Source organism: Hippocampus comes, unplaced genomic scaffold (genome assembly GCF_001891065.2).
Source record: "Hippocampus comes isolate QL1 unplaced genomic scaffold, H_comes_QL1_v1.1 scaffold174, whole genome shotgun sequence".
NCBI lineage: Eukaryota > Metazoa > Chordata > Actinopteri > Syngnathiformes > Syngnathidae > Hippocampus > Hippocampus comes.
The window spans coordinates 2,501,865-2,514,768 of record NW_017805983.1 but is presented as its reverse complement, the minus strand read 5'-3'; the positions used below and the strand labels follow the sequence as shown (position 1 = coordinate 2,514,768).

Genomic DNA, 12,904 nt, shown 5'->3' with positions numbered 1-12,904 from the left:
TATATATATATATATATATATAGAAAGTTGTTCACATGCAAGGACTTTGAAGTAGTACAAAATATCTCTTATCAACTTTTGCCAGCTGTGTTAAAGTTAGCGGCTGATGTTCGAGTGTCGTGTTTAAAGTTGCTCACAATTGCTTTTCATCCATGCTAATCCCCTTCATTGATATTCAATGAGCATCAGAAGTGCACATTACCCCAGAGACGAGACTCATCTCCCTAAACAAAGTCAGTTTTTTTTCCTTCTTTCGCTTAAAGATTTTCGCTCCTGAGTACTGCTTAATGTGAGGGACATGCTTATCAAGTTTTAGACTAATGGCGCACTCACTGATGAGCACCACACTCCCCTCGCCCCTTAAGAGCGGACAGTAACAACATTGCCTTTCGACAAATTGTGACATTCTCATTTATGTTGCTCAGCTAACATGTATAAAGCAGTTTCTATTCACGAAAGATACGCGTGAGCATCTTGTCGTTGTACTTGTACTGTATCACGACTAAAACAACCAGTCTAATTTGATCTGAGGTGTGAGATAAGAGAGGAGAAACATCCAATGACCATCACGTCTACTTGGCTGCTCTAGTGAGAAAATAGAAACAGTTATCATGTCATAGACATTCCAGGCTGACTGATGTTCTTTGGCGACGCAAAAGCTAGTTGGATGTTTGAAATCATTGTTTCTCTTTCTTGGGCTGGGGGCTGGGGGGGAATGATTTCAGATGTCATATATTTAGTTGCCTCTATGACTTTGCATCAGGCTGCCTGAGAGGGTGGTTGAAGGTCCTCCACATTGGAACTGAAGCGAGAGGTCTTCCGCAGAAGACAGAACTCCGTCAGGGTCAAATAATTCTAATTTGAATCTGCCCAAAATTTCCGAAATGGCGAGGGCTATCATTTATCAATGCAGCATAGGCACAAAACCAGGACTGAAACATGCGTATGAAACATCCTGCGTAAAGTGTGTACTTCATTGACAAAAAAAGTTCAGAAATGTACTGCCGCTGGATTTATTGATGCTGCATGTGCCCAAAATATGTCTTAAAAGATGCGTACGTAAGGTCCTGCGTTAAGTACGTGACCCTTTAAAAAACAATTTTTAAATTGATGGGACAAAGTGTACACAAGTGTGGAAGCTTTATCCCAGTCTGACCACTTTCTTTCATTCCTTCCGTCTTGCTAGTCATGTTTGTTTTCTTTTTGGTACGATGCCAACGTGGGCCACCAAACAAGATTCCCTTCCACGAAGCATTGTCGTCATGGTTCACCTTTCACAAAACGTTGGCCAGCACGGCTCATTCATTTTCATGTACCGGACTGCTCTTGCATTCACTGTATATGGATAGCCACAATCAAGGTGCTGGTGAGGAAGATAAGATAAGATAAGATAAGAAATCTTTTATTCGTCTCGCAATGGAGAAATTCCCAATTCACAGCAGCAAAGTTATGAAAGGAAGAAGTAGAAGAACAAAATGTAGGAGCTGCTGGAAAGGCAGCCATTCTCGCGGCGATATCTTGTAGTCAAAATAACAAAATAACACAACACAACACATGAGACACAGACAGTCATGCAATCTTAATTAAATTAAAATTTAAATTAAAAACCATTTTTAAAAAGAAGAATGTTAAGCGGTACTGTCACGCAGGCAAACAAACATTTCTTGGCAAACCAATTCTCAAAAAGAACCCCGCCCATTTTCTCAACATGCTTTTTTAACAGAGCACTTTCAAAACAACCAGCGCTGCAAGCAAAGTGCTGTACATACACCAAAATCAGAAATACAAAAACAGGCAGCTAAAAAAAATAAATTACCGGTAATCACTTTTTATTATTGTTGTTATTTCCTTGCAAAAATATTGATTCATACTGAGAGCTTTGCCCAATTTTGGGGGGTTACCTCTTTCGAGAGGTACAGTATTAAATGAAAAAGGGAACATGTGATTCAATGTCATTGTGTAGTATTTTGCAAGTGATCATAATGCTGTGGCTGGTCAGTGACTTTACCATTAAAATTCAAATATCGTTCACTGAGAAATGAAGGACAATGTAAAAATCCTTGAAGAAAAGTTGGAAAAATCCAATCTGTAAATACAATTCATGTCATCAGTCAAATATCCTTTCGCTGCAACATGACCAAAATGGAATGGGTTTTTCCTTTGCCTTGGTACGTATTAAACCAAGAGAACATGAACATGCTGTAACCACCTTGATGGAGGAAATTAGAATTTGCTGATTCAGTAGAGCGCAGCCCTCAACCATGGCCGACAGTCCTAGCTCAGTCCCTCGATACACACACACACACACACACACACACACACACACACACACACACACACACACACACACACACACACACACACACACACCTTCATAAATTTTGCAGAACCCTGAATTTCGTCATTGAATGGCATGCGTTAATTTCCGAGATATGAAAAAAACACATCGGTGTTCTATAATACAAGAATGCCCCCCCGCCCCCCCCCCCCTTGCCCTGTTCTGGATGAAAAAAAACCTCCACCTCGTGTTTCTCCTTTCATTCCATTTTGCTGCAAACAAACAAATGGTGGCAATTCAGTTTCCCTTGCCTGTCACGCTTGCTAGGAGTAACTGTCAATGAAAAAAAAAAAACGTTTACCTCTTTGGTGGCTATATCATTGTGAACACGGTGATCAGTTGGGAGTCTTGTGTGAAGGGCTGCAAATGCAAACCTGCCCAGGACACCTCCTGGCTGTAATAGGTTTCAAACTCATCAGGAATTATCACTGAGCGTCCATTATCAGTCAGAGAGATCATACTGTATCTTAATCCTCATCTGTCAAAGTCAGTGATTGCCTGCAGGCCTTTGGTGTCCCCCCGCCCGTTGGGGAGACAGGCTGTTGGACTGGGAGAAGGCTGAAAGAATGCTGAGGCATCAAATAGAAATGAAAAAAAAAACCATGGCAATGGGACATTCATTCATTCATTCATCTTCCGAACCGCTTTTGTCCTCACTGGGGTCGCGGGGGGTGCTGGAGCCTATCCCAGCTGTCTTCGGGCAGTAGGCGGGGGACACCCTGAATCGGTCGCCAGCCAATCGCAGGGCACACAGAGACGAACAACCAGCCACGCCCACACTCACACCTAGGGACAATTTAGAGTGGTCAATCAGCCTGCCATGCATGGTTTTTTTGGAATGTGGGAGTTAAACCGGAGTACCCAGAGAAAACCCACGCAGGCCCGGGGAGAACATGCAAACTCCACACAGGGAGGCCGGAGCTGGAATTAAACCCGGTACCTCTGCACTGTGAAGTCGACGTGCTAACTACTGGACTACCGGGCCGCCGGCAGTGCGACACCTACTATTATTATGAATGCCTTGATGGAGGCCTGCCGCGCATGAGATTGAATTTAATGACTAATGCTTTCAGCTTTGTGGAAAGGTGATATTTTTCTCAGAGTTTCAAGCCCCAAAATAAATGAGCACTACCTGACACACTGTGACATTTTCTAAAGGAGTCAAAGAAATACTGTAATTTTCAAGTAAAAACGGTAAATTACAGTAAGTATAATGTAGCTGATCCTCATTTAGATGTCAAATGCATTCCAGTCTTTTCTCTGAACTTGGAAAGTTCATTTCATACACAAATTAGTTCACTTCATAGTTCAACAATGTTCACCATTGCAAAAAAGAACTACTTTGCAGTTCTTTTTTTCCCTTCAATATGTTGCTTCAAGCTATTACTCTTTGTCATGTTCCGTATTTGGCAGCAGGTGGCAGGCGTTCATTCTGCTGCCTGCACACCTGCTGCCTATTTGTCAATGATTACACCTGCTATATCTAAGCACTCCGGCTTCCGACTCATTACCGGAGTATTGCATGCCGTGCCACTGTGATTGCCCATGCTCGTAAACCTTATTCGTATTCAATTGTTGTTTGCAACTCTTTCGTCATCCCATTGGGATTATTCAGAACGCATTCTTGACCTAGTAAATTGTCTTATCTTTTTCCTTGCCGTTTTTTGCAAGCGCTTTGTTTTTTCGCGTTACATTATTTCCTGGTTCTCGTTTTGACCAGCGTTTTCTGTTTTCCATTAGACGGAGTTTTCATAAATATTATTTTTGAGACGAAGGCCTTGTCAGTGTCTGCTACTTTGGGGATCCACTTATTCTCGTTCGCTCTGTTGCATACGAAGCAGTTCTTTTTTCCTGCCTTGTACGCAACGTGACACTCTTAATTAAAGTATGGCATTTCCCGTTTGTTTCCACCCATTCAGTGCCCCGCTAGTAGCTAGCTGCAGCTTTCACCCTGCACTCTCAAAAACACAACTCACCTGTTATCTGAAGCTGACCCATGGTTGCTTGTTACCTGAACCCTAAGCAACTCCGATGTCATTTTCAGTTGACACCAAGTTGCAAAATGGCCACCCCCTGAGATGGACAAAAATAGGCAATATTAATCAGAGTGATGTGTTTAGAATGGTAGGCTGCAAAGAACATATTTTTGTCAAGAAAATTTGTGGGTTCACTTCCCTTTTAAAGCTTTATTGAGACAGCACCTTCCTACCTGGAAGGAACTCAAAGTGCCTAAATAGCGTTACTTCAGTCACGAAATGATTAACAATGGTGGCTTGGACTCCCATGGAAGGCTGTGGATCAACTCTTGAAACACGAGCCCCAAGCACTTTGGAATGTTTGTACATTCTTGGCACTTTTGGCCTGTTTTTATTTTTAATCTATAAAAAAGTGAACGGAAATGGTTCATTGGCGAGGAAGGTTATCTACCGCAACCCTCCAAGCTTTTGTGCATTTTTTTTTTTTTTATTCAAGGAAAAGCAACAGATTTTTTCAATACCTCAGAGTCCAATTAGGGCTGCCAAGATATATGTCAACTAGTCACGACGACGTCGACGATCAAAATCATCGTTTGTGGCAGCCCTGAGTCCGGCTACATTATTGCAGCTGTAGCTTGATTAACAAAGTGGCAATGCCTTCAATTAAAATCTGCTCTCTTCTAAGATGTAAACAGCAGGAGATAAAACCTGTAATGATGATCCCTTTTATCTATTTATTTATTATTTGGGTAGTCTTCAGCAAAAATCTATTGGACGCATCCTTTAAATAGAAAACCACTTGGCTGAGGGCAGGTTGCAAAATATCCAACTGCACGCGTCTGCTCTCAGCATGCAAGAATGAAGCCAGTTGTGTGTGTTTTGTCAGCAGAGACAGTTTTGACAGTGCTGCGTGCACACTTGGCAGAATGCGGCAAGTGGAGCTCAAGTGTTTCCCAGGTTAATTAAAAGATGATCCCGTCTCACACATCTGGCTGTGAAGTTGTCAAATCCAATGAGCAGAGACAAGTCAAAGACTTTCCAAAGAAAAGGGAAGTTGCACTCAGGCAAGTGAGATGGAAACAGACATTTTCCGAGCCCAGTAGAATTCTTGTCTGCGCCGTCTCCACTAGCACCTGCCTGGAGACTTTGGCTCTAATTATGGCTTTGTGTTCATTCACACTCCCTTGGAATGATCAAATCTATATTTTCTGTAAAATTAATTACAACCCAAACATCCTCAATGGTGCGCCAATGTAGGGCAAATCATCTTGAGTTTGTTTTCACTTAACCAGGTGAATTTCAACATGTAAAGCGTCAGCTTCACTCATGGTTGTTGCTCACTTTTACTCAGTGACATTGCCGGTTTCCCGCTCCCTCCGCTGAGACGAGAGCTCATCCCACAGTTGTCGGCAGGTGGCGACGACAAAAATGGTCTTCTTCCATCACTGCAGTTCTCTTTCCTTCCCACTTATTTTTCCAGGAGGGTCTTAGTACTTGCACGTTTACAACAAAGAGCAAATTAATATTTGTTTATTTAACATCTAAAAATATACAGTAATAAATTGACAGAAAGTGAAGGTAAGTAAAATTGCAAGAAAGTAAAAGAAAACAGTCTTCATACCGCACAATTATATGTTCAAAAGAGTAGGAAGAAGTAAAAAAAATGTATCTAGTCGTACCCCTTGTTATGTAATAGTATATAAATTGATCATTTTTTATATCAATCAGAAAAGAAAAGGAAAAGTTTGCCCAAAAACAAATGCTTTTACCCTTATGTGTGCTATATACTTATCTTGTTTTACAACTTTTGGTATGTATAGGAACTACATACATACACACTCGAGCACATTTATATGTCGATTTTCTCTTGTAAGAAAAGAAGGGTGCACATAATTTCACTCTGGGTTTTCACAAGGGCACCAGATGTTGTTCAGTCGATCGTGTTCAAGGTGAAATGTCAATGTTATTGGCTGCATATGTGTATGTGGACACCATACCGGTGTTGTTTTTTTTTTTGTAATTAAAAAAAACTTTGTCGTGTTTTTACACAAATGCCCACAGCCAAAATGAATTGTAATTTTCTTGAAAGCAACATGCCGATGGTTGGATGTTAAATACCCCAACGTTTTCAAATGCAAGGACAAATCTGACTATGTTCGCTTGCCAAAGAAAGCTCTGATTTGCTATGAGCATAACAGTATATGTTATGCAGCAGTTGTAGGCTTTCAGTGCACCCTTCTTTCTTGCATTTATGTTGACATTGAGGACCTCTCAATGAGGTACAAATTGGAAACACCACCACATCTTCTTTGCTGTCTGCGTCTATATGCACACATGCCTGCACATGCACTTCCATCTCAGAAGTGTCCCACAGCACAAAAATAGGGACCTTGCAGACTGGCGATAGTGACGCAGGCGGCCATAGTACTCTGCCGATAATGGCCATCTTGTGGCAGCCCAACGAGCCATGACAGGGTGTCTTTAACGCTGGCTCTCTGCCGACGACAAAGGCTGTGGCAGACCATCTTTTTCTTTCGAGGAGGATCCATTCATCCCCAAGCTGCCCAGATACTTCGATTACACTTGCATATGCTATTTCGAAGTGCTCTTGAAAATATGAATGCGACGAAGTAGAGTTGCTCTCAAAGGACAAAACACGGACAAGGTTGTATGCGATCCAAATGATCCATTCTTTCAAAATTAGTTACATCAATCCTGTGGGAATTTCATAACTTGGGAGTTATTTCACACTTTAAAAAAAGAAGATGAAGTGCAATATGTCCACCGCAAAACAGAACTGCGTACTAAAACATCACATCTACGATCCCCCACATCAGGTTATCCATTTGATGTTAGGTAACTTGCCTTGCACCGCTTGTTAGAGCGTATTGTAATGCTATATAAGTGTACACATAACCACTGGTACACTTTTAACAGTTTATTCAACAGAAGATAACAAAAGAAATGCAAAACAAGGACATTCATACACAAGCTTCAGTGCCCACAACTGAAAAAGAGTCACTCAACTTGCAAACTCGCTCGCGGTTAGCCGCTTGACAGCCAACTGATAACCTGTGCTAACAGCAGCCCACTGCACTCTTACTCGCTTACTCCCATGTCAATCAACAGGTGCGGATGTTGGGATCAATGTAATTCTGTGATCCCATATTTACTCTCAGTGTAACGACGAAACCTTTGCTCCAGAGTGCGATTTCGCAAATACTGTACCTCATTTACAATGGGGTAGGTTTATTATGGGAGACTTGTCGGCGTGGGAGAGCCCAGCCGGCTCCTGTTCTGGCTCTTAAGTTAAAATCCTTTTGTTAAGTTAACGGCTTCTGATCAAATTAACTATTGCTTGTGAGAAGATAACATCAACCCCAGGACACAATGTGAGGGACATCCACAGCTGTGTTCGCGGACCACCGACATCCAGCAGGAGCCGTCTGACACCTCAGGAATGAACTGTGTGTTCTCATTGAAAATCTCCTTGACTGAAACTGTTGTGAAATGTGCAAATACTCCCCACACCCATTCGAAGCTCGTTTATCAGGGACATCCTTTCAATAAATGCAAGAAGACAAACGTGGTCTCTTCAGAGTTGCCCCGGAACCTGTAACGGTTTACATGGCAGAGCCAGCTGGAGAGCTGCTCCGAGATTGTGAACTCAGACATGTTTTAGCGCACTCTCTTGCAAGAAACACAACCATGCCTGCCTCCTGAGTCTTCCTGTTCCTAATGTATTCCTAGCGTCAGATTACCAGCATAAACCTAACAGCGGACATTAATTTATTATTACTACAATGGATAACGTGAGGTCCTCCAGATACACGCAACTAATACATGCACCTCAGATACACATTTGTCATTGTATTTTATGGTGGTATTTTTGTTCAATAATGCAAAATTGTTTTCCATGCAACTTTATGAAGGAAAAGTGTGGCCCCCAATACACAAAAAGTTAAGTGCCCCTGCTCTAAATCAGAGTGTCTCCTTACAACATGGCAATGGCAGCAAGAGTAGTTGTGACCTCGGCAATCAGCTGATGGTCACGCGGCCCGCTTCCTGTCATCCTGGGCTCAGTTCAAGTTCGCATGCGTTAAACTCTTCAACATTTATTTGAGTTTCTTTGTGCACCCAAATGTGCATTAAAGGGTGTGAACGTGATCACCTCACTCTCATTACAGCTCTCTCTCTCTCTCTCTCTCTCAAGAATAGGCACTTTCTCTTTATCTCCACTCCAAGCTTGATCAGTGCTTGGCTGAAATGCGGCCCACAGAATAATTGTGGATCATTTGTTCATATTCATTTGATAGTCTTTAACTGTGACTCTTTAAGGCACCGCGCTCCTTTTCAAGGACTTTCAGTCACTTTCCATCTGCTCCTATCCATTTCACACAATCTTGCAGCTTCTGGATCTTTCACTTAATGGCTTGCTGAAGCAGAAGGCACGGCTGGAAGGGTTAGCGTCTCTACTCAAGGTCACAGTCCCAAATGCCATCAGGAGCGTGTGATTTATGAGTTAGCACTGCTTCTAAAACGGAGTGAGTCTTTATTTATATATTAGTTTTTTATTTTAACTTCTGCCTGCGCAGTAATGAATTAATTTTCCATAAGCTCTGCTTGTGCTGACTCCCCAAAATCTCCCACTTAAATTGGGCAATGTATTCAAAGTGGAATTTGGTGCATTTTCATTGATAAAAAAAAAAAGTTTTTCTTTTGTCCACGGTGGTGACAATTTTTAGTTGGATCACATGCAAATTTTGTGTGCCATGTTATCTGTAAATATCGGAAGTTTGCTTGAACGGTCTCTGTTCTTAAAGGAATTGACCCGGTAGTTCCAAAATGTAAGGCTTCAAACAAAGGTGACCATGCCCCCTTTTTGAGGAACATATTAAAATTCGGTTGGTCATCGCTCCCAAACCCCTGCTCCGATTAATCTAAAATTGGATATTTAGATTTGTGTCCTTACTGTCAACAAGAACAGCAAGTTTCATTCAAAACAAAATGCACTGGGTTGCAGATTTTGGAGGGGATTTAGCATGGAATTACCCATATACAGTATGCGTTTTCCATTATCTGTTAGCATTAACATTAGGCGAGCAGACCACAGGTTACGGTATGTTATGTACTTTGTGTCAAATAAATACAAATGTAATTCTCCTAGTTTTAGCTTGACAGTAAACTTTAATTGCGAGTTTTCAAGCCCCCCCTTTTTTAAAGAATTGTAACTTGAGTTCACTGCCACCATTCAGCACTTGTATCTCAAGTTTGTGCTCACAAGTCAAAGCAAAAAAATCAGCAGATTGACGAAATTGGGACACTCTTATCTCAAGGCACCACTGTACTTTTACTGTGTATTTAATACATGCGCTAATATGCATGCATACCAAGAGAAACAAAAGATGCATTCACCCTAGGCTAGTTCAATTACGTGCCTTGGTCTCGTTACGGTTGGAGGCAGATGGCCGCTCTGGTTGCTCACTGCAGGTAGATTTATCCTGGTTGAAGCAGTGACGTCGGCATCCTGCCACTTGTTTCCTGCATGGGGCTACTTATACATGTGCATGGGACTTAATCCCTTCTCCACGTTGTGTGTAATCCTATTTTTCTTTGTCTTTCTCCCGATTTTCTCTGTACTCCGTGCACATACCTCATTTCTCTCCTATACTTGCTGTTTCATACCCTCTGCTATGCCACATGTGATTTCATTCTGTCGCCTGTTCAAAGTTAACCTGATAGTAGAGAGTTCTGACTTGTCCTGCCAATTTCCCAGCAAGCCATTGATGTTCATTGCTGACTTTCATGCTATGACTTCAATGCAAGTCTCGGCTCTGCTGCTTCTCAAAGATGACTTCATGTCTGTATTACTTTTCATCTGGGATAAACTCACATAATTGTCTGCATTGAAAGCAGAACAACATGTCAAGGGATGAATAATTTACTCTGCAATGTGCTGTTTGCTGGGACAGTGTAAACATGTGCATGGCAGCTGCTGTCCACCCAGACAGTGTTTCGAAAGGCTCAAAAGTGCCACCATAAGGTTGTGTGGCACTGTGCATAACATTGCCAAGGCCAAACAAGGATACCTACCTACCTGCTGCATATCCTTTGTTCCCTAGCAAATTGTCAAATATGTAAAAAGTACCAGTAATGCCTGTGAATATTCTCATTCATCCAGGTTATTTTATTCTCAGGGCCTGGAATCATCCCAACAGGACTGTTCTGGTTGTCTTCGAATATGTTTCACCTCTCATCCTAGCCGGCTTCATCAGTTCTTGCAAGAGGCTAGTTTGGATAGCACTAGCCTGTGGGAAATTCAACTATTGATCCGTCAAGGAAGAAGTAGTGCTGTCCGAATTAGCCTGTTGCATGAACTGATAATGCTGGATGAACTGATAGCTTGGATAAGAGGCGAATGATTTAGTAATATAAAAAAAAAAATGTGTGTGTGTGTGTGTGTGTGTGTGTGTGTGCGTGTGTGTGTGTGTGTGTGTGTGTGTGTGTGTGTTTGGGGTTCTGGACCTCTCTCTAAATCCACTAACAAATGGAAGAGGCAAATGAATCCTGAAATGCCATGCTCGTGAATCTTACAATTGTAGAATGAATCACAATCCTGTGTTTGTGGACTGGGATGGTCACCCAGTTGCTGGCCAATCTGCTCACCTTGTGCAAATGTGTGCATTTTTGCATGCTCAAAACAACTGAAAAAAGCCAGCATCAGTTGAATTACAGCTCTTTTTGAAAGGTCTTGCATAACTTTGGTTTCTAAACACGTCTTCTTTTTTTTTTTTTCTTTCAACTACTTTGCGCCATGCACGATGAGGTGGATTCAAGTAAAGCAGCCACAACAGATCCTCGGCAGACTCCATTCTTTTTCTTTTGCCCAGCTGGATGAGTAGGTTTGGAAAGATCCCTCCCCTGCCCGGTGAGGGATAAATTAAGCACGAAAAATTGGAGTCTATCTACGGAGTTCAGCCTCCGGGCGATGCTCCAGCCCTTGGAGCCAATTGCTCAAATGGAAATGAAAAGAAGGGGGACGATTTGTGAAACGTACATTTACAAATCGATGAAGGTGGCACCGACAGCAGAAAGCGCTACGGAGGGGCTGAAGTGGAATGCTTCCAAAAGCTTTGTTTGAGCTGATAAGCAACATAAATTTACCAAGCAGCAACACAGTGAGTAAAGTTTACATCTTTTCAGGCCAAGGCTGCGGCTAATGTGAGAGAATGTACACGGTGCCTTCAGATACACTCTTCCAAATGATGTAGTTTATATATGGTGTAAATCTCAGACGAGGTTTTGAGCATAGTTAAAGGAAATTGGATTGTTTACAGAGGCAGCATGGTTGGTCGACTGGTCAGCACGGCCACCTCACAGGTATGATTGTGAGTGCGAATGGTTGGTCCTCTGTGTGTGCCCTGCGATGTACTGGCAAGCAGTTCAGGGTGTACCCCGCCTACTGACAGCTGGGATAGGCTCCATCACGCCCCCGCGACCCTCGTGAGGATCAGTAGTTCAGATAATGGATGGATTGTTTTACTTTAAATAAGTTTATAGAAATATTGCAGTTGTTTTCAAGGTCAAATGTCATGTGTTCAACATACTTAAATATAGTAAACTTCATTTCTTTATTGTGCATGTTTGCACACTCATGCGAAACACCGTGCGACCACACACTGCAGAAAATACCATGGAAGCTTTGGCTGCTATTGGTATAAAGGGAGAAAACTCAGCGTGGCCACCATCATCCCCTGACTGCAACCCAATGGAGAGGCGTGGAGCATTCTAAAAAGGAAGATTAAAAGGAAGAAAGTGGCTTCATATGCAAGCCAGTGGCACTGTGTCCAAGTATTCAGCAGGGTGTTGTTCAGCGGCACTTGGAGCCAACCCTTTGCTTTATATGACAAACAAGCCTGTGTGTTTTAGGAGTTTTGAAGGTCAGCGTGATTTATCTTAATTCCACTATCGGTGTTTACGATGAGGTGCTCAGAGGCTAGACATTGCGGTGCGCTGAATCCATCCGAGACATCTGCACACTTTTCAGTGTTGACTGCACATCATCTTTTATTTCAACAGCAGATCAGATCAGCAACGACAGAAGCACTCTTGGGAAACTGTAAGTGAGGGTAGGATGCGTGGCTTGTGGGGGGGGGGGGGGGGGGGGGGGGGGGGGGTCCTGTGGGACAGTCTGCTGTGTTTGCCGTACATGCAGTACATCACCCCAGCTTCAGCCTAGATAACCTGCCAACCAACGGCTCTGTTATCTGGACGTGCTTCGAGCTAGGGGAGCCCAGTGTTTACAACTGCTCTCATGCCCATATCACACAGGGCATAAAACTACTCCACTATAATAAATTCTTGCTATCACACCAGGCATGAGTCGTAGTTTGCTTCAGCAGATTTAGTGATACCACAAGGCTCTAATGAATTCTCTCCCACCGCACATCTATTGAGCCTGGGCATCAAGACTATCCAACCGGCCAGTGTTATCAGTGCAGTGCTGTTGATAATGAGCCTTGTGGGGCAGGTTGGTGTGTGCATGGGGGACCTGTCCAAGGTTCTGGCGCCGTAATGAGGAGGCTGTGTT

General features: G+C 42.6%; 1 protein-coding gene and 1 long non-coding RNA gene across 3 annotated transcripts in view; both read left to right on the top strand.

Annotated features, from left to right (window-relative positions):
- The window catches only part of LOC109528514 (uncharacterized), a 17,647-nt gene extending 6,389 nt beyond the window's left edge, over positions 1–11,258 (top strand). Inside the window, exons 2-3 of the long non-coding RNA XR_002170694.1 lie at positions 8,819–8,824; positions 11,248–11,258. This is a non-coding gene — a long non-coding RNA (uncharacterized LOC109528514). The remainder of the gene's footprint in view (positions 1–8,818; positions 8,825–11,247) is intronic.
- ncam2 (neural cell adhesion molecule 2) overlaps positions 1–12,904 on the top strand; it is a 187,315-nt gene that overhangs the window by 105,357 nt on the left and 69,054 nt on the right. The window lies entirely within an intron of this gene.